This window comes from Sus scrofa, chromosome 7, assembly GCF_054392235.1.
Source record: "Sus scrofa isolate SSC_HxYL_T2T_F1_AM1 chromosome 7, Sscrofa_HxYL_maternal_Yorkshire_Landrace_v2.0, whole genome shotgun sequence".
In the NCBI taxonomy this organism is placed as follows: domain Eukaryota; kingdom Metazoa; phylum Chordata; class Mammalia; order Artiodactyla; family Suidae; genus Sus; species Sus scrofa.
The window spans coordinates 55,538,666-55,561,786 of record NC_139389.1 but is presented as its reverse complement, the minus strand read 5'-3'; the positions used below and the strand labels follow the sequence as shown (position 1 = coordinate 55,561,786).

The window sequence follows — 23,121 nt, the reverse complement described above, 5'->3', positions numbered from 1 at the left end:
CTCATTTCTAAGCAAAGAGATTATTTCTCAGAGCCCTTCAGCTACAGAGTCATTTCCTTTTTTTTTGGTCTTTTTAGGGCCAGACCCGTAGCTTATGCAGGTTCCCAGGCTAGGAGTCGAATTGGAGCTGTAGCCATTGGCCTATGCCACAGCCACAGCAATGCCGGATCCGAGCCATGTCTGTGACCTACACCACAGCTCTCAGCAATGCCTAATCCTTAACCGACTGAGTGAGGCCAGGGATCGAACCTGAGTCCTCGTGGATACTAGCTGGATTCATTTCTGCTGAGCCACAACAGGAACTCACTACAGAGTCATTTCTGAGATGGCTGGAGGGTCTGCTGCTTTCAGGAGCAACACACACACACACACACAGTGTCACACACACACACAGTCATATACCCTTGAGCACCCTGGCTATGCTTTCTCCTGATTTGCCTTGGGCACCCCATCTTCTGAGTCCCATGATGGCCTCCTTTCTTCCCATCTTTAGGCTGAAGCTGCCCACCAGGCTGCCCTCCACCATCAGACCTGAAAGTCCACACTCTGGGCCATGGGGTCTGGCTTTTGGGGTAGCCCCTGAGAAGCAGGATGACACAACCCAGAAGCTGGGGGGTCCCATAGGGTGAACTTTAACCAGTGAAAAATGAGAGATAAGTACACTGGAAAGAAAACTCCCCCAACTTCATCTCTTCCGTACACAACTAAGAGGCCCAGGTCTTCCCTCAGCTCCTCTGCCCAACCTGAACTGCCCGCCCAGCCTCCACCTTTGCATTTCCATAGCAAACAGCTGCGTTGCTGTGTTGCATCACTGTTTTCCTGACCTGATTTTCCCTTTATTATTCACGACAAGTCCTGGGACCTGCACTTCCAGATAAAGGGTAAGCATTTTATTTTTGCCTCAGGCTGTTTTCTAGAGGACCTGGGCAAAGGTATACATTAAAAGGAAAAACAAGCCTTTTAAACAAATAAAATAACTGCCCCCGTAAAGTGGTTTTAGGGCGAATTCACAGAAATATATAAGGTCTTGCTGGGGATGGGTGGGGCACATATGAATGTAAGGCAAATTTTAATACCTCTTTTTCATTAAAAAGTAATAAATGTAGGTCATCCTTGTATAATCAATAAAAGAATCAAAGCTGTAAAAAAATCCTTGTACAAACATATATACATGCATACCTTTTCTTATCCAGACATGTGTAGTTATATACATACTTAATTTGGTGCATGTTGTGAATTACCCAGAAGATAAATTTCTAAAAGTGAAAATATCGGATTATGCATTTTTTTACTGTGAGACATATTATTAAATTGTTCTTTTAAATTTTCGCATAATTAACCTTTCACCACAGTGGATATGGTTTTCCTAAATCCCTTGCCTATGTTGAGTACTATTGAACTTAAATCAATTAGGTGGTTTTGAAAATTCCTATCGGCATTTTTATTAGGTTTCTATTACTATGTAGATTAATGTAGGATTGGCACTGTGATCATTTCTACCTAAAAACACAGTATGTACATTTTTAATATCTTCAGTAGAATTGTAAGTGTGTCTTCATTAAGGACAGGTATTTTTCTTTTTTTTTTCTTTTTTTTGTATTTTTAGAGCCTCACCCATGACATATGGAGGTTCCCGGTTAGGGGTCTAATCGGAGCTGTAGCTTCCATCCTACACCACAGCCACAGCAACGCCAGATCCGAGCTGTGTCTTCGACCTACACCACAGCTCGCGGCAACACCGGATCCTTTAGCCCACTGAGTGAGGCCAGGGACCAAACCTGCAACCTCATGTTTCCTAGTCGGATTTGTTTCCACTGTGCCATGACGGGAACCCCTAAGGACAGGTATTTTATGTTATGGCAGTTTTGTTGGGCTACAAGGGATCATTCCTTCCACTATACTTTCTAAATAGTTTATATTTTTACATATTAATTTTGAAATCAGCTACTATTCCAAATGTTCCTATTTTTTCTAGAAACTTTTAGTTAGTTGATTCTCTTGAAATAAAACTATGTTATCTGAAAATAATGATAATTTTGCCTCTTCTATTCCAAAATAGAACCTATTTTTTCTGTCATTATTTAATTCATTCAATAAAGAGTTGATGAAGTTTCCTGGTGGCTCAGTGGTTTAAGGATCAGGCATTGTCACTGCTGTGGCTTGGATAGCTGCTGTGGCTCAGGTTTGATCCTGGCGCAGGAACTTCCAAATGCTGCCTGCATGGCCAAAAAAAAGAAAAAAATCAATAATTGAGTTTTTATTGTATGCCAAGTGTTGGGCTAGGCTATGAATCTAATATGTTTGGATAATATTTTAGAACTGTGTTTGCTGTCGGGTGCAATAATATACATTCTCGTCTTTTTCATTTAATTTTCATAGAAACAGTGGTGTTCTCATATTTGACTATTAAATGTGAAATGGTTTTTGCTTTGAAATATACACATTTTTATCAAGTGAAGGATTATTAATATATACTTACTCTACTAGGACAATTTTTATTAAAAATAGATGTTGAGGAGTTCCTGTCGTGGCACAGCAGAAACAAATCCAACTAGGAACCATGAGGTTGCAGGTTCAATCCCTGGCCTCGCTCAGCGGGTTAAGGATCTGGCATTGCTGTGAGTTGTGGTGTAGGCCAGCAGCTGTCCCATTTGACCCCTAGCCTGGGAACCTCCATATGCTGCGGATGTGGCCCTAAAAAGCTAAAAAAAAAAACAAAAACCAAAAACTTAAAAACACATGTTGAATTTAGCTAAATGCCTTTTTAGCATTTATCAGGATGATCATAAAATGTTTCTTAACCTACTAATATGGCTCTTTGTATTAATCCCATTTTACCACTATTTTTGCATTGCTGCTCTGTTGAAATTTGCTGCTGGATTCTACTTACTAAGATTTCAAATCCTATTGAAATTTTAATGTAGTCATTTATTCTAGATGCTAATATTTTGTGCAGGATCTTAGCATAAGGGAGATTTGTCTGTGGTTTTTTAAATGATCTAAATGATAAGAAAAGCATGCCTTCCCTAGACTAACAGACACATCAGTTTTGTGTTCTTGTGCCTGCAGAATCCTGATTCAAGAAGGAAATAAGAGCAACAGCAGGAAAAGGCTTGTACCCTCTACCTGAACTCTGGCTTCTGTTGCACTGTGAGACTATCCATGAACTTGACCACAGTAAGAGCTTCGCCTTTGATTTGTCCAGATTTAAGGGCTAATCACCAAGAAGTAATGCGCAACATGTAAAGCTTAGCAGCCTGTGTTTGTAGTCAAGCAGACCTGAGTTCAAGCCTTGGCTTTGCTATTATGGGCTCTGTGACCATGGAAAACCCCTTAACCTCTCTGTGCTCTGCAAAATGGGGACTATCACTCCAGCCACCTCATAGGGCTGTGACAAAGATGGAATACTTTAAAGCACATTACAATGCCTTTCAGCATATGGCACTCAGTATGGTGACATGTTGATTCACTTAGCTATTATTATTAATTGTTATTACTACACTTTTTTTTTTTTTTTTTGGCTGTGCCCAGAGCATGCAAAAGTTCCCAGGCCAGGGACTGAACTGATGCCACAGCAGTGACCCAAGCCACTGCAGTGACAACACCGGATCAGCAACGTACATTTTTTCATACCCTTTAAAAGTTAAAGAGCTCTGAAATCCATATGCTGTAGGTGTCCCTGCACCAAAACACCTATGCCCTCATCCTCTGACCCATCTTGGATAACCACATCTCAAATAGTGGTTGAAAATTCAAGTACTAAGGCATTCTGACTCAGAAATTTTCTAAATTTAGAGAATATTGTCCTTTGCAATGCTCCGTGATAATAGCTTTCTCTGTTAGAAATTGAAGCATTTTTGAGACAACACTACACAGAAAAACAAAGTGATTAAAACAAGAAATTACTGGAGTTCCTGTTGTGGCACAGTGAATTAAGAATCCAACTGCAGCTGGTTGGGTTGCTGCAGAGGCTCAGGTTTGATCCCAGGCCCTGGAACTTCCCATATGCCACAGATATGGCCATAAAAACATAATTAAAATAAAATAAAATTAAAATAAAATAAAATAAAATAAAATAAAATAAAATAAAATAAAATAAAATAAAATAATAAAATAATAAAATAGAAAATTTTAAAACAAACACAAGATTTTCTGCCTAAATTAGCAATTATTTCATGCCTACAACTGGCAATTGAGTTGACATGAGGTATGGATTTGGCAGTGGTGGTAGCTGACATCATGGTTTCAGTGAACCAGTCTTTCCTTTAAAAGACTAAGACCAAAATGGAATCTTTCCTGAATTTTCAGATATACGTCTTTTTTTTTTTTTTTTTTTTTTTTGGCTGTCTCATAGCACATGGAGCTCCCAGCTCCAGGGATCATATCCAAGCTGAAGTCTAGACCTAAGCTGCAGCTGCTGCAACATCGGATCTTTTTTTTTTTTTTAATTTATTTTTTTTTGGTCATTTTTTTTTTTTTTGCTATTTCTTGGGCCGCTCCCGCGGCATATGGAGGTTCCCATACTAGGGGCCAAATCGGAGCTGACTACGCCAGAGCCACAGCAACGCAGGATCCGAGCAGCGTCTGCAACCCACACCACAGCTCACGGCAACGCCGGATCGTTAACCCACTGAGCAAGGGCAGGGACCGAACCCGCAACCTCATGGTTCCTAGTCGGATTCGTTAACCACTGCGCCACGACGGGAACTCCCAACATCAGATCTTTAACCCACCGTACCAGGTGGGGATTGAACTCACATCTCAGCGCTCATAAGAGGCTGCCAGTCCCATTGCGCCAGTGGGAGCTCTAGATACTTGGTCTTTAAATCACTGACCCATCTTGCTTAGTAAATTCCACAGATGTCAGTAAAGCTCAGGAATGTTAGCTTTTCAGGGTCAGCTGACCCTGCTAAGTACCCATCAGAGTGGCCACTTATGTACAGTTTCCTAGAAACACAATCACACAATTGAAATTCCAGGTCTGGGCTCCACTGAAGTGGCCATGAGCAAAGTTTAAAAAAAAAAGAAGAAGATGGAGGAGATGGTAGGTGATTTGCTCTCTTAATTTCTTCCTCTCCGAATGCATTAGTCTCTTCCCAGAGCTTCAGCCAATCTTGAACCCTGGAGTCCATCAGGTTTATATAAAGATGGCTTCAGGAACTGAGGATTCTGAGCATCTGACCAAATGATGATAAATTCTCTGAAAATCATTTTTAAGGCCTGCACAGACCATTGCATGGGTATGCTTAATGGGATGGCCCCAGGTCAGGTCAAGTCCTTTGTGAAAGCAGCTCCTGGCACCTCCTAGGATTGCTCATTACTATCCTGTCTTGCATTAAAGTAATCAAATTGTACATTAGGTGCTTTAAATGAATGCATATATACTAGGATCTCTAATCAGAATTGGAAAAGTGGCTTAATTCCCACTCCTGGGCATCTGATATACTAATGAAATGTACCAAACGTTCCATACTGACCAGGCACAAAGGTTCTTGTGTCAAGTAAATGTGTAACAGAGGGAAACAAAGACGACTCCAAAGTACAAAGGATTTGTTGTTTAAACATAAAGAATACAAAATTTGCTTAGTAAGATTACAGTGAGAATATATTTATGTATACATTCACATGTGTATGTATACATACACATATATATACCTAACTGAAGTATAGGTGTAAAAACTGTGTTTTTGTAAACAAAAGAAAAAATACAGGGGCGTTCCTATTGTGGCTCAGGAGGTTACAAACCCGACTAGTATCCATAAGGATGCAGGTTCAATCCCTGGCCTTGTTCGGTGAGTTAAGGATCTGGTGTTGCTGTGAGCTGTGGTGTAAGTCACAGACACAGCTCAGATCCCATGTTGCTGTGGCTGTGGTATGGGCTGGCAGCTGCAGTTCCTATTCAACTCTTAGCCTGGAAACTTCCATATGCTGTAAGTACCATCCTAAAAAAAAGGAAAAAAAAAAAGAAAAAAAAGGAAAAGAAGAAGAAAAGAAAAATAAAATGAAAAAATATAGGAAGCAATAAAACCTTTAGTGAATTGTGATATAATGAGTAGTTTGTGTTATTTTAGCATTCTACAAGTCAAGTTTTCTACAGTGAATCTGTATTACTTTTATAAACAGAAACACATACAAAAAGAAAGTAAGCATTTTTTGCACGTATCTCTTTGTTTATTTATTTTTTATTACTTAATGAATTTTATTACCATGTACAACAACCATCACAACCACATTTTGCTTCATGTCCATCCCAAACCCTCAGTACATCCCTCATACCCCAACCTATCTCATTTGGAAACCATAAGTTTTTCAAAGTCTGTGAGTCAGTATCTGGTCTGCAAAGTTCATTTGTCCTTTTTTCAGATTCCACACGTCAGTGAAAGCATTAGATGTTGGGTGTCTCATTGTCTGGCTGACTTCACTTAGCATGATAATTTCTAGGTCCATCCATGTTGCTAAAAATGCCAGTATTTCATTCCTTTTCATGGCTGACTCATATTCCATTGTGTATATGTACCACCTCTTCTTGATCCACTCCTCTGTCGATGGACATTTAGGTTGTTTCCATGTCTTGGCTATTGCAAATAGTGCTGCAGTGAACATCAGAGTACATGTGTCTTTGCCAGTCATGGTTTTCTCTGGATAGATACCCAGGAGTGGGATTGCTAGATCAAATGGTAGGTCTATTTTTAGGTTTCTGAGGAATCTCCAAACTGTTTCCCACAGCTGTTGCACCAATGTACAATCCCACCAGCAGTGTACTAGGGTTCCTTTTTCTCCACACCCTCTCTAGCACTTATGGTTTGTAGACTTTTGGATGCTGGCCATTCTGGCTGGTGTAAGGTGGTACCTCATAGTGGTTTTGATTTGCATTTCTCTAATGATGAGTGATGGTGAACATCTTTTCATGTGTTTTCTGGCCATCTGAATGTCTTTGGAGAACTGTCTGTTTAGATCTTCTGCCCATTTTTTGATGGGGTTGTTTGTTTTTTGGTTTGTTTTTTGGTATAAACACCTGCAGGGGGTGTTTATAAATTTTGGAGATTAATCCCTTGTCAGTCAACTCATTTGCAAAGATTTTCTCCCATTTCATGGGTTGCCTTTTTGTATTGTTTAGGGTTTCCTTTGCTGTGCAGAAACTTTGAAGTTTGATTAGGTCCCATTTGTTTATTTTTGTTTTTATTCTCATTACGCTAAGAGGTGGATCTGAGAAGATATTGCTGTCGTTTATGTCAGAGAGTGTTTTGCCTATGTTTTCCTCTAAGAGTTTTATAGCATCTGGTCTTATATCTAGGTCTTTAATCCATTTTGAGTTTATTTTTGTGTATGGTGTTAGGAAGTGTTCTGATTTCATTCTTTTACATGTGACCATCCAGTTTTCCCAGCACCACTTATTGAACAGTCTCTCTTTTCTCCATTGTGTATTCTTCTCTCCTTTGTCATAAATCAGTTGACTATAGGTACATGGGCTTAATTCTGGGCTTTCTATCCTGTTCCACTGATCTGTATTTCTGTCTTTGTGCCAGTACTATATGGTTTTGATGACTGTTGCTTTGTAATATAGTGTGAAATCAGGGAGCCTGATTCCTCCAGCTTCATTTTTCTTTTTCAGCCAAATAGTCTTTGGCTATTCTGGGTCTTTTGTGCTTCTAAACAAACTTTAAAATATTTTGTTCAAGTTCTGTGAAAAATGTTCTTGGTAATTTGATAGGAATTTCATTGAATCTGTAAATTGCCTTGAGTAGTATAGTCATTTTGATAGTATTGATTCTTCCAATCCAAGAGCATGGTATGTCTTTCCATCTATTTGTGTCATCTGTGATTTTTTCATCATTGTTTTATGGTTTTCAGAGTACAGGTCTTTTGTCTCTTTAAGTAGGTTTACTCCTAGGTATTTTATTCTTTTTGATGTGATGGTAAACGGGATTGCTTCCCTAATTTCTCTTTCTGATCTTTCATTGTTAGTATATAGAAATGCCATTGATTTCTGTGTATTAATTTTATATCCTGCGACTTTGCCAAATTCATGGATGAGCTCTAAGAGTTTTCTGGTAGAGTCTTTAGGATTCTCTAGGTATAGTATCATGTCATCTGCAAATAGTGATAGATTTACTGCTTCCTTTCAAATTTGGATTCCTTTTATTTCTTTTACTTCTCTGATTGCTGTGGCTAGGACTTCCAAAACTATGTTGAAAAGTAGTGGCAAGAGCAGATATCCTTGTCTTGTTCCTGATCTCAGTGGGAATTCTTTCAGCTTTTCACCATTGAGAATGATGTTAGCTGTGGTTTGTCATATATGGCATTTATTATGTTGAGGTAGGTTCCCACTATGCCCATTTTTTGAAGTATTTTTATCAGAAATGGGTGTTGGATTTTGTCAAAGGCTTTTTTCTGCGTCTATGGAGAGGATCATATGGTTTTATTCTTCAGTTTGTTAATGTGGGGTGTCACACTGATTGACTTGTGGATATTGAAGAATCCTTGCATCCCTGGGATAAATCCCACTTGATCATGATGTACAATCCTTTTAAAAGATTGTTGGATTTGGTTTGTTAGTATTTTGTTGAGCATTATTGTGTCTAGGTTCATCGATGAAATTGGTCTGTAATTTTCTTTTTTCGAGGCATCTTTGTCTGGTTTTGGTGTCAGGGTGATGGTGGCCTCATAGAATGCGTTTGGGAGTGTCCCTTCCTCTCTGATTTTTTTGGAATAGTCTCAGAAGGATAGGTGTTAGCTCTTCTCTAAATGTTTGGTAGAATTCGCCTGTGAAGCCATCTGGTCCCAGACTTTTGTTTGTTGGAAGTTTTTTAATCACAGTTTTAATTTCAGTTCTTGAGATGGGTCCGTTCATCTTTTCTATTTCATCTTTGTATAGTCTTGTAAGATTGTAATTTTCTAAGAATTTGTCCATTTCTTCTAGGTATTCTGTTTTACTGGCATATAGTTGCATAAAGTAGTCTCTTATGATCCTTTGTATTTCTGTGATGTCCGTTGTTACTTCTCCTTTTTCATTTCTAATTTTATTGATTTGAGTCTTCTCTCTTTTTTCTTGATAAATCTGGCTAAGGGTTTATCAATTTTGTTGATCTTTCAAAGAATAAGCTTTGAGTTTCATTGATCTTTTCTATGGTTTTCTTTGTTTCTACTTCAGTGATTTCCTCTCTGATCTTTATGATTTCTTTCCTTCTACTAACTTTAGATCTTGTCTGTTCTCTCTATAGCTGCTTTAGATGTAAAGTTAGGTTATTTATTTGAACTTTTTCTTGTTTCCTGAAGTAGGCTTGTATTGCTATAAACTTTCCTCTTAGAACAGCTTTTGCTGCATCCCATAGGTTTTGAAGTGTCGTATCTTTGTTGTCATTTGCTTCTAGGTATTTTTTAATTTCCTCTTTGATTTTTCAGTGATCCATTGGTTGTTTAGTAGCATGTTGTTTAGTCTCCACGTGTTTGTGTTTTTTGCTGTTTTTTTCTTGTTAATTTCCAGTCATATAGCATTGTGGTCAGAAAAGATGCTTGATGTGATTTCAGTTTTCTTAAAGTTACTGAGGATTGATTTGTATCCCAGGATGTGATCAATCTTAGAGAATGTTCCATGTGCACTTGAGAAGAATGTGTATCAACTGCGTTTGGACAGAATGTTCTATAAATATCTCTTAAGTCCATCTGGTCTAATGCTTTCTTTTAGGTCCTGTGTTTCCCTATTGATTTTCTGTCTGAATGATCTGTAAGTGGAGTGTTAAAGTCCACCACTATTATTGTGTTATGCTCAATTTCTCCTTTTAGGGTTTTTAGCAGTTGCCTTGTATATTGACATGATCCTATGTTGGGTGCATAGATATTTAAAATTGTTATACTGAAAAAAAAAAAAAAAGGGAGTTACCGTCGTGGCACAGTGGTTAATGAACCCGACTAGGAACCATGAGGTTGCGGGTTCGGTCCCTGCCCTTGCTCAGTGGGTTAACGATCCAGCGTTGCCGTGAGCTGTGCTGGAGGTTGCAGACACGGCTTGGATCCTGTGTTGCTGTGGCTCTGGCGTAGGCCAGTGGCTAGAGCTCTGATTGGACCCCTCGCCTGGGAACCTCCATATGCTGCAGGAGTGGCCCAAGAAATAGCAAAAAGACAAAAAAAAATTGTTATACTGTCTTCTTGGATTGATCCTTTGGTCATTACATAGTGTCCTTCCTTGTCTCTTAAAATATTCTTCATTTGAAGGTCTATTTTGTCTGATATGAGTATTGCTATTCCAGCTTTCTTTTCATTCCTGTTTGCATGGAATATTTTCTTCCATCCTCTTTCAATTTGTATGTGTCTCTAGAAGTGAAGTGGGTTTCTTGAAGGCACATATATGGGTCTTGTTTTTGTATCCATTCACCCAGTCTATGTCTTTTGGTTAAGGCGTTTAGTCCATTAACATTTAAGGTAATTACTCTCAGCAGCCCATGTTTTCCCTCCAATCACATTTAAGTCATGTGTGTGGGGACATGGAGCAGCTGATAACATGGGATTCTGTCAGCGTGTGTTTCTCAGAGTGTGTGGTTCCTAGCTGACAAATGTCCAACAGAACCATCTGTACCAGGAGATTGATGAGCAGCAGCCATGGGAGTGATGGTGCATGATCTCAACTTTTCAATCTCCTAGGTAGAAAAAAATTTTAAGGTAATTACTGATATGTATGTTCTTTTTTTTTTTTTTTGCTTTTTTTTTTTTTTGCTTTTTTTTTTATGCTTTTTTTTTTTTTAATTTTCCCACTGTACAGCAAGGGGGTCAGGTTATCCTTAGATGTATACATTGCAGTTACAGTTTTTTCCCCCACCCTTTCTTCTGTTGCGACATGAGTATCTAGACATAGTTCTCAATGCTATTCAGCAGGATCTCCTTGTAAATCTATTCTAAGTTGTGTCTGATAAGCCCAAGCTCCCGATCCCTCCCACTCCCTCCCCCTCCCATCAGGCAACCACAAGTCTCTTCTCCAAGTCCATGATTTTCTTTTCTGAGGAGATGTTCATTTGTGCTGGATATTAGATTCCAGTTATAAGTGATATCATATGGTATTTGTCTTTGTCTTTCTGGCTCATTTCACTCAGTATGAGAGTCTCTAGTTCCATCCATGTTGCTGCAAATGGCATGATGTCATCCTTTTTTATGGCTGAATAGTATTCCATTGTGTATATATACCACCTCTTCCGAATCCAGTCATCTGTCAATGGACATTTGGGTTGTTTCCATGTCCTGGCTATTGTGAATAGTGCTGCAATGCACATGCGGGTGCATGTGTCTCTTTTAAGTAGAGCTTTGTCCGGATAGATGCCCAAGAGTGGGATTGCAGGGTCATATGGAAGTTCTATGTATAGATTTCTAAGGTATCTCCAAACTGTTCTCCATAGTGGCTGTACCAGCTTACATTCCCACCAGCAGTGCAGGAGGGTTCCCTTTTCTCCACAGCCCCTCCAGCACTTGTTATTTGTGGATTTATTAATGATGGCCATTCTGACTGGTGTGAGGTGGTATCTCATGGTAGTTTTGATTTGCATTTCTCTTATAACCAGCGATGTTGAGCATTTTTTCATGTGTTTGTTGGCCATCTGTTATCTTCTTTGGAGAAATGTCTATTCAGGTCTTTTGCCCATTTTTCCATTGGGTGATTGGTTTTTTTGCTGTTGAGTTGTGTAAGTTGCTGTGTTTGTTGGCCATCTGTTATCTTCTTTGGAGAAATGTCTATTCAGGTCTTTTGCCCATTTTTCCATTGGGTGATTGGTTTTTTTGCTGTTGAGTTGTATAAGTTGCTTATATATTCTAGATTAAGCCCTTGTCAGTTGCATCATTTGAAACTATTTTCTCCCATTCTGTAAGTTGTCTTTTTGTTTTCTTTTGGGTTTCCTTTGCTGTGAAAAAGCATGTCAGCTTGATTAGGTCCCATTGGTTTATTTTTGCTCTAATTTCTATTGCTTTGGGAGACTGCCCTGAGAAAATATTCATGATGTTGATGTCAGAGAGTGTTTTGCCTATGTTTTCTTCTAGGAGTTTGATGGTGTCTTATCTTATATTTAAGTATTTCAGCCATTTGGAGTTTATTTTTGTGCATGGTGTGAGGGTGTGTTCTAATTTCATTGCTTTGCATGCAGCTGTCCAGGTTTCCCAGCAATGCTTGCTGAATAGACTTTCCTTTTCCCATTTTATGTTCTTGCCTCCCTTGTCAAAGATTAATTGACCATAGGTGTCAGGGTTTATTTCCGGATTCTCTATTCTGTTCCATTGCTCTGTCTGTCTGTTTTGATACGAGTACCACACTGTTTTGATGACTGTGGCTTTGTAGTATTTCTTGAAGTCTGGGAGAGTTATGCCTCCTGCTTGGTTTTTGTTCCTCAGGATTGCTTTGGCAATTCTTGGTCTTTTGTGGTTCCATATAAATGTTTGGATTGTTTGTTCTAGTTCTGTGAAAAATGTCATGGGTAATTTGATAGGGATTGCATTGAATCTGTAGATTGCTTTGGGTAGTATGGCCATTTTCACAATTGATATGTATGTTCTTATTGCCATTTTATTGATTGCTTTGGATTTGTTTTTGTTGCTCTTTTTTCTTCCCTTCTTTTCTGTTCTTTCCTCTTCTGGTTTGATGACTATCTTTAGTGTTGTATTTGATTTGATTTTTCTTATTTGTGTATCAATTATAGATTTTTGGTTTGCAATTACTCAGAAGTTTTGATATAAGAATATAAATATGAGATTGTTTTAAGTTGTTGGTCTCTTAACTGCAAGTGCATCTCCAGTGTCCTGCATTTTTACCTTCCTCTTCTCATGATTTCTGATTTTGGTGGCATAATTGTGCATGGATGATTTTGTATCTTTACTGTATATATGCCTTTACTGGTGAGCCTTGTCATTTGTGGTATTTTTGTTTCTGGTTGCAGCCTTTTCTATTCTGCCTAGAGAAGTATTTGTCGTAAAGCTGGTTTAGTGTTGCTGAATTCTCTTAGCTTTTGCTTATCCTTCAAATCTGAATGAGAGCCTTGCTGGGTAAAGTAATCTTGGTTGGAGATTTTTTCCTTTCATCACGCTAAGTATATCTTGCCACTCCCTTCTGGCCTGCAGAATTTCTGCTGAAAAATCTGCCAATAACATTATTGGGGTTCCCTTGTATGTTATTTGTTTCTTTTCTTTAGCTGCTTTCAATATTTCCTCTTTGTCTTTAATTTTGGTCAGTTTGATTAATATGTGTCTCAGGGTATTCCTCCTTGGGTCTATTTTATATGGTACTCATTGCACTTCCTGGATTTGAGAGAGTGATTCTTTCCCATGTTAGGAAAGTTTTGGCTATTATCTCTTAGAATATTTTCTCTGTCCCCTTCTCTCTCTCTTCTCCTTGTGGCACCCCTATAATATGGATATTGGTGCATTTAACATTGTCCCAGAGTTCTCTGAGACTCTCTTCATTTGTTTTCAATCTTTTTTCTTTTCTGCTCTGCATCCATGATTTCCACTAATCTGTCTTCCACCTTGCTTATTTGTTCTTCTGCCTCCTGTATTCTGCTGTTAGCTGCTTCTAATGAATGTTTTATTTCAGTTATTGTATTTTGCATCTCTTCTTGCTTAAGTTTTATACCTTGTATTTCTTTACTCAGTGTTTCCTGTAAATTATCCATCTTTGCCTCTAGTTTATGTCCAATGTCTTGCATCATCTTCAGCACCAACAGTCTAAAGTCTTTTTCCTGGAGGCTGAGAATCTCCTGATCACTTAACTGTTTTTCTGGGGGTTTTTCTTTCTCCCTTACCTGAGTTATGGTTCTCTGTCTTTTCATTTTTATAGGTTTTTGGTGTGGTGACCTTTTTACAGAGAATAGAGTTGTAGCCTCTCTTGCTTCTGGTATCTGCCCCCCTTGTGGCTGCAGTTGGCACAGGGGCTCACTGTAGGCTTTCTGATGGCAGGGACTGGTGCCTACCCACTGGTAGGTGGAGCTGATTCCTGTCCCCCTCTCTGGTGGGTGGGGCTTTCTCTCTGGGTGAGATCAGAGGCAGCTGTGTGCCTGGGGGGTCTTTAGGCAGCGTATTTACTGATGGGTGGGCTGTGGTCCCACCTGGATTGTTGTTTGGCCTGGGGCTTCTCAGTGCTGATGGGTGGGCCAGATTTTCCCAAAATGGCCACTTCCATAGAAATGCATGCTGATGTATATTCCCAAGAGCTTTGCCTCCATGGCCCTTCCCCCACAACAAGCCACATTTACCCCCCACCCCCACCCCCACCCCGTTTTCCCAGGAGATCCTCCAAGAACTGCAATCAGTTCTGACTCAGATTCCTATGGAGCCTTTGCTTTGCCCTGGGACCCAGTGCACGTGAAAGTCTATGTGCACCTTTTAAGAATGGTGTCTCTATTTCCCCCAGTCCCATGAAGCTCCTGCACACAAGCCCCACTGGCCTTCAATGCTGGATGCTCCAGGGGCGATTTCTCCAAATGCCAGATCCCCAGGCATGGGGATTTGACCTGGGGCTCAGAACTCTCACTCCTGTATGTGAGTCTCTGTGAACTAGTTAGTTTCCCGGGAGGTATGGGGTTGTTTATATCATGTAATTGCCCCTCCTACCTCTGTATATGGCCTCCTCTTTGTCTTCTGGATTAGGATATCTTTTTGAAAGTTTCCAGTCCATTTGGTTGAAGATTGCTCAGAATTTGGTTGTAATTTTGTTGTTTTTAGGAAAGAAGTTGAGCTCCAGTCCTTCTATTCCATCTTAATCCCATCTCCAAAAGTAAGCTTTTTAAAAACCATAAACTGATTCTCAATGAAAACATCTGGAACCAGTTCATATTTAAAAAGGAATCCTTACACACTGTTGATGGGAGTGTGAATTTGTGCAGCCCCTATAGGAGATAGTATGGAGATTCCTCAAAAAAATTAAGAATAGAACCACCATACAATCCAGAAAACCTACTTCTGGGTATTTATCTGAAGAATACAGATCCACTAATTTGAAAACATATGATTTCACTGCAGCATTATTTACAATAGCCAAGATATGGAAACAACCTAAATGTCCATCAAAGGATGTGTAGATAAAGCAGATATGAAAGGAGTTCTCTTGTGGCACAGCAGGTTATGGATCCAGCTTTGTCACTGAGAGGCTTGGGTAGTTGCTGTGGCACAGATTTGATCCCTGGCCCAGGAACTTCTACATGCCTTGGATGCAGCCTATATATATATAGTGTGTGTGTGTGTGAGTATATATAATGGATTACTACTCAGCCATTAAAAAAGATGAAATCTTGCTATTTGCAACAACATGGATGTACTAGAGGGTATTATGCTAAGTGAAATTAGTAAGACAGAGAAAAACAAATACCATATAATTTCACTCATGTGTTGAATAAAAATAAAACAAAACAAAATAAGTGAACAAACTAAACAAAAGCAAACACATAGATACAGAAAATAGAATAGTGTTTACAAGATGGGAAGGGGCACAGGGAGGAGAAGGGATGGGAGGACCAAGAGGATAAAGGGGATCAACATTATGGTAACAGATGGAAACTAAATTTTTGATGGTAAGTATGCTATAGGGAACACACAAGTAGAAATATAATGTTGTATACATGACACTTTTTTTCATCTTTTTTTTTTTAAGGGCTGCATATGGAAATTCCCAGGCTAGGGATCAAATTAGAGCTGCAGCTGCCCGCCTACACCACAGCCACAGCAACATGGCATCTAAGCTGAGTCTGTAGTCTACACCACAGCTCATGGCAATGCTGGATCCTTAACCCACTGAGTGAGGCCAGGGATCAAACCTTCATCCTCATGGATCCTAGTCAGGTTCATTGCTGCTGAGCCACAACAGGAACTCCCACATGACACTTATATGATGTTATAAACCAATGTCAACTCAATAAAATTTTTTAATTAAATAACTGAAATTTAAAAATAAAATCAGGAGTTCCTGTTGTAGCCCAGCAGAATAAGAACCCAACTAGTATCCACGAGGATGTGAGTTCTATCCCCGGCCTTACTCAGTGGGTTAAGGATCCAGCATTGCTGCAAGCTATGGTGTAGGTCACAGATGGGGCTCGGATCTGGTGTTGCCATGGCTGTGACATAGGACAACAACTGCAGCTCAGATTCAACCCCTAGTCTGGGAACTTCTGTTTGATGCAGGTGAACCCTAAAAAATAAAAGAATATATATATGTAACGGAATCACTTTGCTGTACATCAGAAACTAACACAACATTGTAAATCAACTATACTTCAACTAAAAAATGTTTAAAAAGAAGCTGCCCTCAATAGCCAAGTTGCCTGGGAACTGACCACCCCAAAGAAAGCCTACTGACTTTGTATTTCAGCCAAATCATCTGGGAGCAAAAACAAGAGATGGCCAAAGTGTGCACACATCTCCAGTCTATAAGTATAGTCTACTGTATGTGAAAATATCCTAAATCATCTTTGCCACTCTCTTTTTCTTAGCTGTTTTTAGGTGTGTATTTTCACCCACACAGCTCACACTCTTCTCTTGGAAGGAATTCACCAAGATTTTCATAGTGTGTTCATTACACTTGTGTGCATACTGAGTCAGCATTTATTAGCTGTCTCTGAATTTGTTGATTTCAATAGACATTTTTGTCATTTAAGAGAAAAAGTGCTTTGGGGAATTCCTGTTGTGGTTCAGCGAGTTAAGAACATGACATAGTCTTTGTGAGGAGGCAGATGAAATCCCTGGCCTCCCTCAGTGGGTAAAGGATCTGGAGTTGCCACAAACTGTGATATAGTTTGCAAATGTGGCTCAGATCTGGCATTGCTGTGGCTGTGGCATGGGTTGTGGCTGTGGTGTAGGCCAGCGGCTACAGCTCCAATTCAACCCCTAACTTGGTAATTTCTGTATGCCATACGTGTGGCCCTAAAAAGAAAAAAAATGATTTTTAATTAAAAAATTATTTCCCCAAAATTTTCATGAGGTCCCACCTCAACCTGTCAGAATGGCCATCATTAAAAAGCCCACAAATAACAAATGCTGGAAAGAAGGTGGAGAAAAGGGAACCCTCCCACACTGTTGGTGGGAATGTAAATTGGAGAACAGTATGGAGGTACCTCATAAAACTAAATATAGAACTACCATATGACCCAGCAATCCCACTCTTGGGCAAATATCCAGACAAAACTTTCCTTGAAAAAGATACATGCACCTTTATGTTCTTTGCAGCACTATTCACAAAGGCCAAGACATGGAAACAACCTAAATACCCACAGACAGATGACTGGATTAAGAAGATGTGGTAGGAGTTCCCGTTGTGGCACAGTGGAAACAAATCTGACTAGGAACCATGAGGCTTCAGGTTCGATCCTGGGCCTCACTCAGTGGGTTAAAGATCCAGCATTGCTGTGAGCTGTGGTGTAGGTCAAAGACATGGCTTGGATCTGATGTGGCTGTGGCAGTGGCATAGGCCGGCAGCTGTAGCTCTAATTGGACCCCTAGCCTGGGAACCTCTGTATGCCACCAGTGCAGCCCTAAAACACAAAAAAAAAAAGAAGAAGAAGAAGATGTGCTATATATACACAGTGGAATACTACTCAGCCATCAAAAAGAACAAAATAATGCCATTTGCAGCAACATGGATGCAACTAGAAACTCCCATACTAAGTGAAGTAAGTCAGAAAGAGAAAGAAAAATACCATATATCACTTATATCTGAACACTAATATGTGGCACAAATGAACCTATCTGTAGGAAAGAAACAAACTCTTGGACTTGGAGAACAGACTTGTGGTTGCCAAGGAGGAAGGGAAGGGGAGGGGGTGGGATGGCCTGGGAATATGGGGATAATAGATGCAAATTGTTGCATTTCAAATAGGTAAGCAATGAGATGCTGCTGTATAGCACAGGGAACTATATCTAGTCACTTGTGATGGAGCATGATGGAGGATAATGTGAGAAAAAGAATGTGTATATATGGAGTTCCCATCATGGTGCAGCGAAAACGAATATGACTAGAAACCATGAGGTTGTGGTTTCGATCCCTGGCCTCCCTTAGTGGGTTAAAGGATCTGGCATTGCCATGAGCTGTGGTGTAGGTTGCAGATGCTGCTCAGATCCTGTGTTGCTGTGGCTATGGTGTAGGCTGGCGGCTGCAGCTCCGATTGGACCCCCTAGCCTGGGGTGCAGTCCTAAAAGGTCAAAAGACAAAAAAAAAGAATATATATATGTATGTGTGACTGGGTCACTTTGCCATACAATAGAAAATTGACAGAACACTATAAATCAACTATGAAGGAAAAATAAAAATCATTAAAATGTGTATATAAAATAAAACAAGATGAAAGATTAAAAAAAATTATTTTCCTATCTTATCCTATTCTAACCATTACAGCATTGCCTCTCAAGGATTATGGTCTTTTTCTCCTTCAGTTCTTGGTGGTTCCTGTACCCCTCTTAGGAAATGTTGTATTTTATCTTTTTTTTTTTAGGGCTGAACCCGAGCATATGGAAGTTTCCAGGCTAGGGGTCTAATCAGAGCTGCAGGGGCCAGCCTACACCACAGCCACAGCAATGCAGGATCCAAGGGGAGTCTGCGAGCTGCACCACAGCTCACAGCAACACCAGATCCTTAACTCACTGAACAGAGTCAGAGACTGAACCCACATCCTCATGAACACTAGTTGGGTTGTTACTGCTGAGCCACAAAGGGAACTCATGCCCTGCCCTGCATTTTAGATAATGAAAGTCACCAATCGGCTTCCAGATGTCTATCTGAAATCTTTCCTTCTGAAGCCACCTGGTTCTGTTGTTTCTACTTCTGCAGTTTCTCCCCTCTTCTCTGGCTGGCTATAAGTCCTTTATTTCACAACGAGCTCTGGGTAAACACCTCCCAATTTGTCTTAGTCCCACCTTGTGAAACTTCCCCAACCCAGATGAAATTTTTATTTTCTTTCTCAAAAACTTCAAAACACTCTGTTACCCAAAACCTACATGGCTCATTCCAAGCCAGGCCTAAATTTCAAGCTCTCAACACTACTAGCTCCACAGGGGTCATCCATCTGCTCCCAGCATTTCATTTGCTTTCACCACTCTGTGTTGCCTAATTAGTTCACCAAAATGTCAAACATGTCTATGAAGCTCAGATTTAAGCAGAGCCAAATTGAACAGAAAGAGGTAAAAAGGAAGTACGTGAAACTTCCTATTAGAAGTCACACGTTTCTTTTGCCGTATGAGGGCAGAACTAAAGCCAGAAGCAGAGACACTCGACATCATCCATGCAATATATGCCAGGTGGTGTCAAACTCCTGGAAAGCAAAAGAGTGATGATACATTTTGACTGGAAGGGCAACGCTTTTTGCCTATTTCGTTCCCCGACCCCCCCAAGAGCCTAGAACAGTGCCTGCTACATAGTGGATATGCAATAACTACCTGTTGGATGCAAAGGACAGCAATAGACTAAGGGAACCAGGCTCTCCTCATGAAGAGCGTAGAGCCCAGAGAAGTTAACCAGCATGGGGTGCTATCTGGAATAACTCAGGTGGAGAGTCCTCAGGGCTAGGCCATCATTTCCCCAACCATCAGGGAAGAAAGGAGACCAAACTCTCTCCAGTCCTTGGTCCTCTCTTGTCTTAAATGTGCATTTACATTTCCCAAATTAAAGTTCCAAGAGGCCCAGAGCTGTGCCCTCTCACCTTTCTATTTCCTGTGGTACCTGGGATAGTCCCTTCAACAGACTGTTGCTTAATACTGTTTTTATTTATTTATTTATTTATTTTGCCTTTTTAGAGCCACATGCAAGACCTATGGAAGTTCCCAGGCTAGGGGTCGAATCAGAGCTGCAGCTGCCAGCCTATACCACAGCCACAGCAACTCTGGATCTGAGCCACCACTGCAACTTACACAGCAGCTCATGGCAATGCTAGATCCTTAATCCACTGAGCAAAGCCTGGGATCCAACCCACGTCCTCCTGGATACTAATCGGGTTCGTTACTAATGAGCCACAACAGGAACTCCCTTAATTAATTTATTTTTTTAAATGATTTATTTTTTGGCCATGCCCACAGCATATGGAAGTTTCCAGGCTGGGATTACCCACACCACAGCAGCAACCCAAGCCACTGCAGTGACAACACCAGATCCTTAACCCACTGCACTCCAAGAGAACTCCAGCTGGGCTTTTGTTCAAATTGAACTGATTGCATTTGTCTAATTTTTAAAACAGAAATAAAATTATAGATAGAAAGGAGAGTTATCTGCACGTTATAGTGAGAACAGGATGCCACCAGTAAATAGGTTCCAGCATATGAGACAAGGTAGCTCAGAACAGAAAAGGCAGAAAACCTTCCACATTCAGTCAACAACCTTAGGCAAATTGCTTAGCAACCTTGTCTTGACCTCCTCATAAATAGTTAGAATAATCACACCTACCTCACAGAGTGGAGGGAACCTAAGCAAATAGTGGGTGTGAACTCATGAAAATGATCACTAACATGAGTAATACTATTCCCACTGATCATTTCCCAGGTGTGGCTGCAGGTCCCTTGCATCTCCACTGCCTTCTCCCATCACCTAGTTAGTCAACCACGCAGAGTTTGGAAGAACTTTATTTTATGTCCATTAACCTCCCTTGATTTAAACTTTTGGCTGTCTCACATTTAGAATTTAAAACATCCATAGTTCCCGTTGTGGCTCAGCAGGTTAAGAACCCAACTAGGATCCATGAGGATGCGTGTTTGATCCCTGGCCTTGCTCAGTAAGACTGGGAACTTCCATATGCCGCACCTGGGGCCCTAAAAAAGCAAATAAATAAATAAATAAATAAATAAATAAATAAATTTAACAGGTAATTATAATGTTTTTCCATTGTACATTATCTTTTTTTATTTTTTTGGTCTCATTCATGGCACATAGAAGTTCCCAGGCCAGGGATTGAATCCACAGCTGCAGCAATACCAGATTCTTAACCCATTGTGTCACAAGGGAACTTCCATACTACCTTTTTTTAAAATGTCCATTAAATGATTGTACTACAGCCATGGCTTAAGCCATGGGTGCCCAATGCAAATTTCTAGACAATGAACCAAACCTATTCAATTCAAAATACAGGTGACCCTTGAACTACACAGTAGTCAGGCTCATTTCCACAGAGCCACCACAGGAACACCTATCTATTAAATTTATTTTTATTTTATTTTATTTTATTTATTTATTTTGTCTTTTGTCTTTTTAGGGCCTCACCGAGGCATGGAGTTTCCCAGGCTAGGAGTTGAATCAGAGCTATAGCTGCCACCTACACCACAGCCACAGCCACTCAAGATCCAAGCCATGTCTGTGACCTACACCACAGCTCACAGTAATGCCAGATCCTTAACCCACTAAGCGAGGTCGGGGATCAAACCCACGTCCTCATGGATACTAGTCAGGTTCGTTAATCACTGTGCCACGACAGAACTCCATCCTATTAAATTTTAAAAAAGGAACCAAAATTGCACAACCATGTAAAAGACGTATATTCCAGATGACAAGAAAGGTACAAGATTGATTTAAAGAACATATTGATTTTGTTAATCTGGAATTTCGAGAGTGAATTATTGTCTTCCTTTTATTTTGAGAGCTATAATGTTGCTTAGGTAATTTTAAAATTCCTATTTATCCATTCATTCAAACCAAATATGTGGACTTGGGAATTTATGAACACTTCAGAAAGAGCCAAAAACAATGATTTCCACCCTTCCTATAAAGGTTCTAATTAATGTTAGTGTGTAAATACTTATGTGGCTTTAGGAAAATAGCTTAGACTTGTCAACAAAGGCACAAAACAGAGGATGGAACCATAATCATTCATCTCTCTTATAAAATCAACAACTACAGGAACATCCACACCACGACAATTTAGTGTACAGACATTATAGCCATATTAGGTACAATACCACTGGGGCTTTCCCAGAACCATTAAAAAATTAAAGAACTTTGATATTTATCTGATGTAATCGCTAGAACAAAAGGGATTTATTTTTTAATCCCTCGGCATCTTTGGCTGAAATGCATTCTCTGGCATTACAGTTAAGAAGAAATGAATCAAGAAACTTGCTAACTTATAAAATAGCGGGGTTTTTTTTTTTTTTTTTCATAGTCTCCTGTTTGGAGCAGTATCTATGTAGTTAATATCAGACAATTGAAGCATTTAACAAGTGAGTACTTCTTCCCCATTCTTCTTTGTTTCCTGGGAATTTTACATAATGCTCACATTTCCCATTGAAGTGGGAAGTGGTGGATGCCAGAAACATTACCAAGTTAAACCACTTGTTACTTAAGAGATTCAGGCCAAAGTGAATCCTTCTCTATTTTCAGATAACTACCTCTAATTCTTACTTGGTCATGAGCAAACACAGCCATAGAATGTCTTAGATATATTGAGCACAGAAATAGCTTTCTTATCAGAACTGACAAAAAAGAATAATTCATGTTAGTAACTCAGTTACTTGTGATATCTAGAATCATAATGCAAAGTCCTAGCCATGATCTGGCCATCACAATAGGAGTTGAGGGTAAAGTCCCATCAGAGATACTGTTTTCACCAGGGCTAAAATGTAGGAATTTGGATGTTATTAAAAATATTCTCCTTCATCCCACACCACCAAAATTGCTGACCCAGGAACTGAATTTTGATAACTATTGGAATGATCAGACCAGAATATGATTTTAGGCCTTACTGAGATCTCATTTTTTTTTTTCTCTCTTTTTTGGCTGCCCCATAACATATGTCAGCTGAGGCAATGCCAGATCCTTAACCCACTGTGCCAGGCTGGGGATTGAACCTGTGTCCCAGCACTCCAGAGATACTGCTGATCCCACTGCACCTCAGCGGAAACTCCACATAGATCTTTTAAAAGAACTAAGCTACACTAATCTGAAAAGAGCAATAAATAAACAGATCACTAGGTTAAAAACTTATTTAGGGAGTTCTGTTGTGGCTCAGCAGAAACAAATCCAACTAGGACCCATGAGGATTTGGGTTCGATCCCTGGCCTCGCCCAGTGGGTTGGGGATCAGGCATTACTGTGAGCCATGGTGTAGGTTGTAGACTTCGCTTGGATCCCACATTGTTGTGGCTGTGGTGTAGGCCAGGAGCTGTAGCTCTGATGTGACCCCTAGCCTGGGAATTT

General features: G+C 39.9%; 1 protein-coding gene and 1 long non-coding RNA gene across 4 annotated transcripts in view; both read left to right on the top strand.

The window, feature by feature from the left end:
* Window positions 1-23,121, top strand: part of ELOVL5 (ELOVL fatty acid elongase 5) — a 184,776-nt gene that overhangs the window by 69,167 nt on the left and 92,488 nt on the right. The gene's annotated exons all lie outside the window — the stretch shown is intronic.
* Window positions 1-23,121, top strand: part of LOC106504565 (uncharacterized) — a 46,662-nt gene that overhangs the window by 6,752 nt on the left and 16,789 nt on the right. For both annotated transcript variants that reach the window (XR_014810285.1, XR_014810284.1), the window contains exon 2: window positions 3,070-3,177. This is a non-coding gene — a long non-coding RNA (uncharacterized LOC106504565). The remainder of the gene's footprint in view (window positions 1-3,069; window positions 3,178-23,121) is intronic.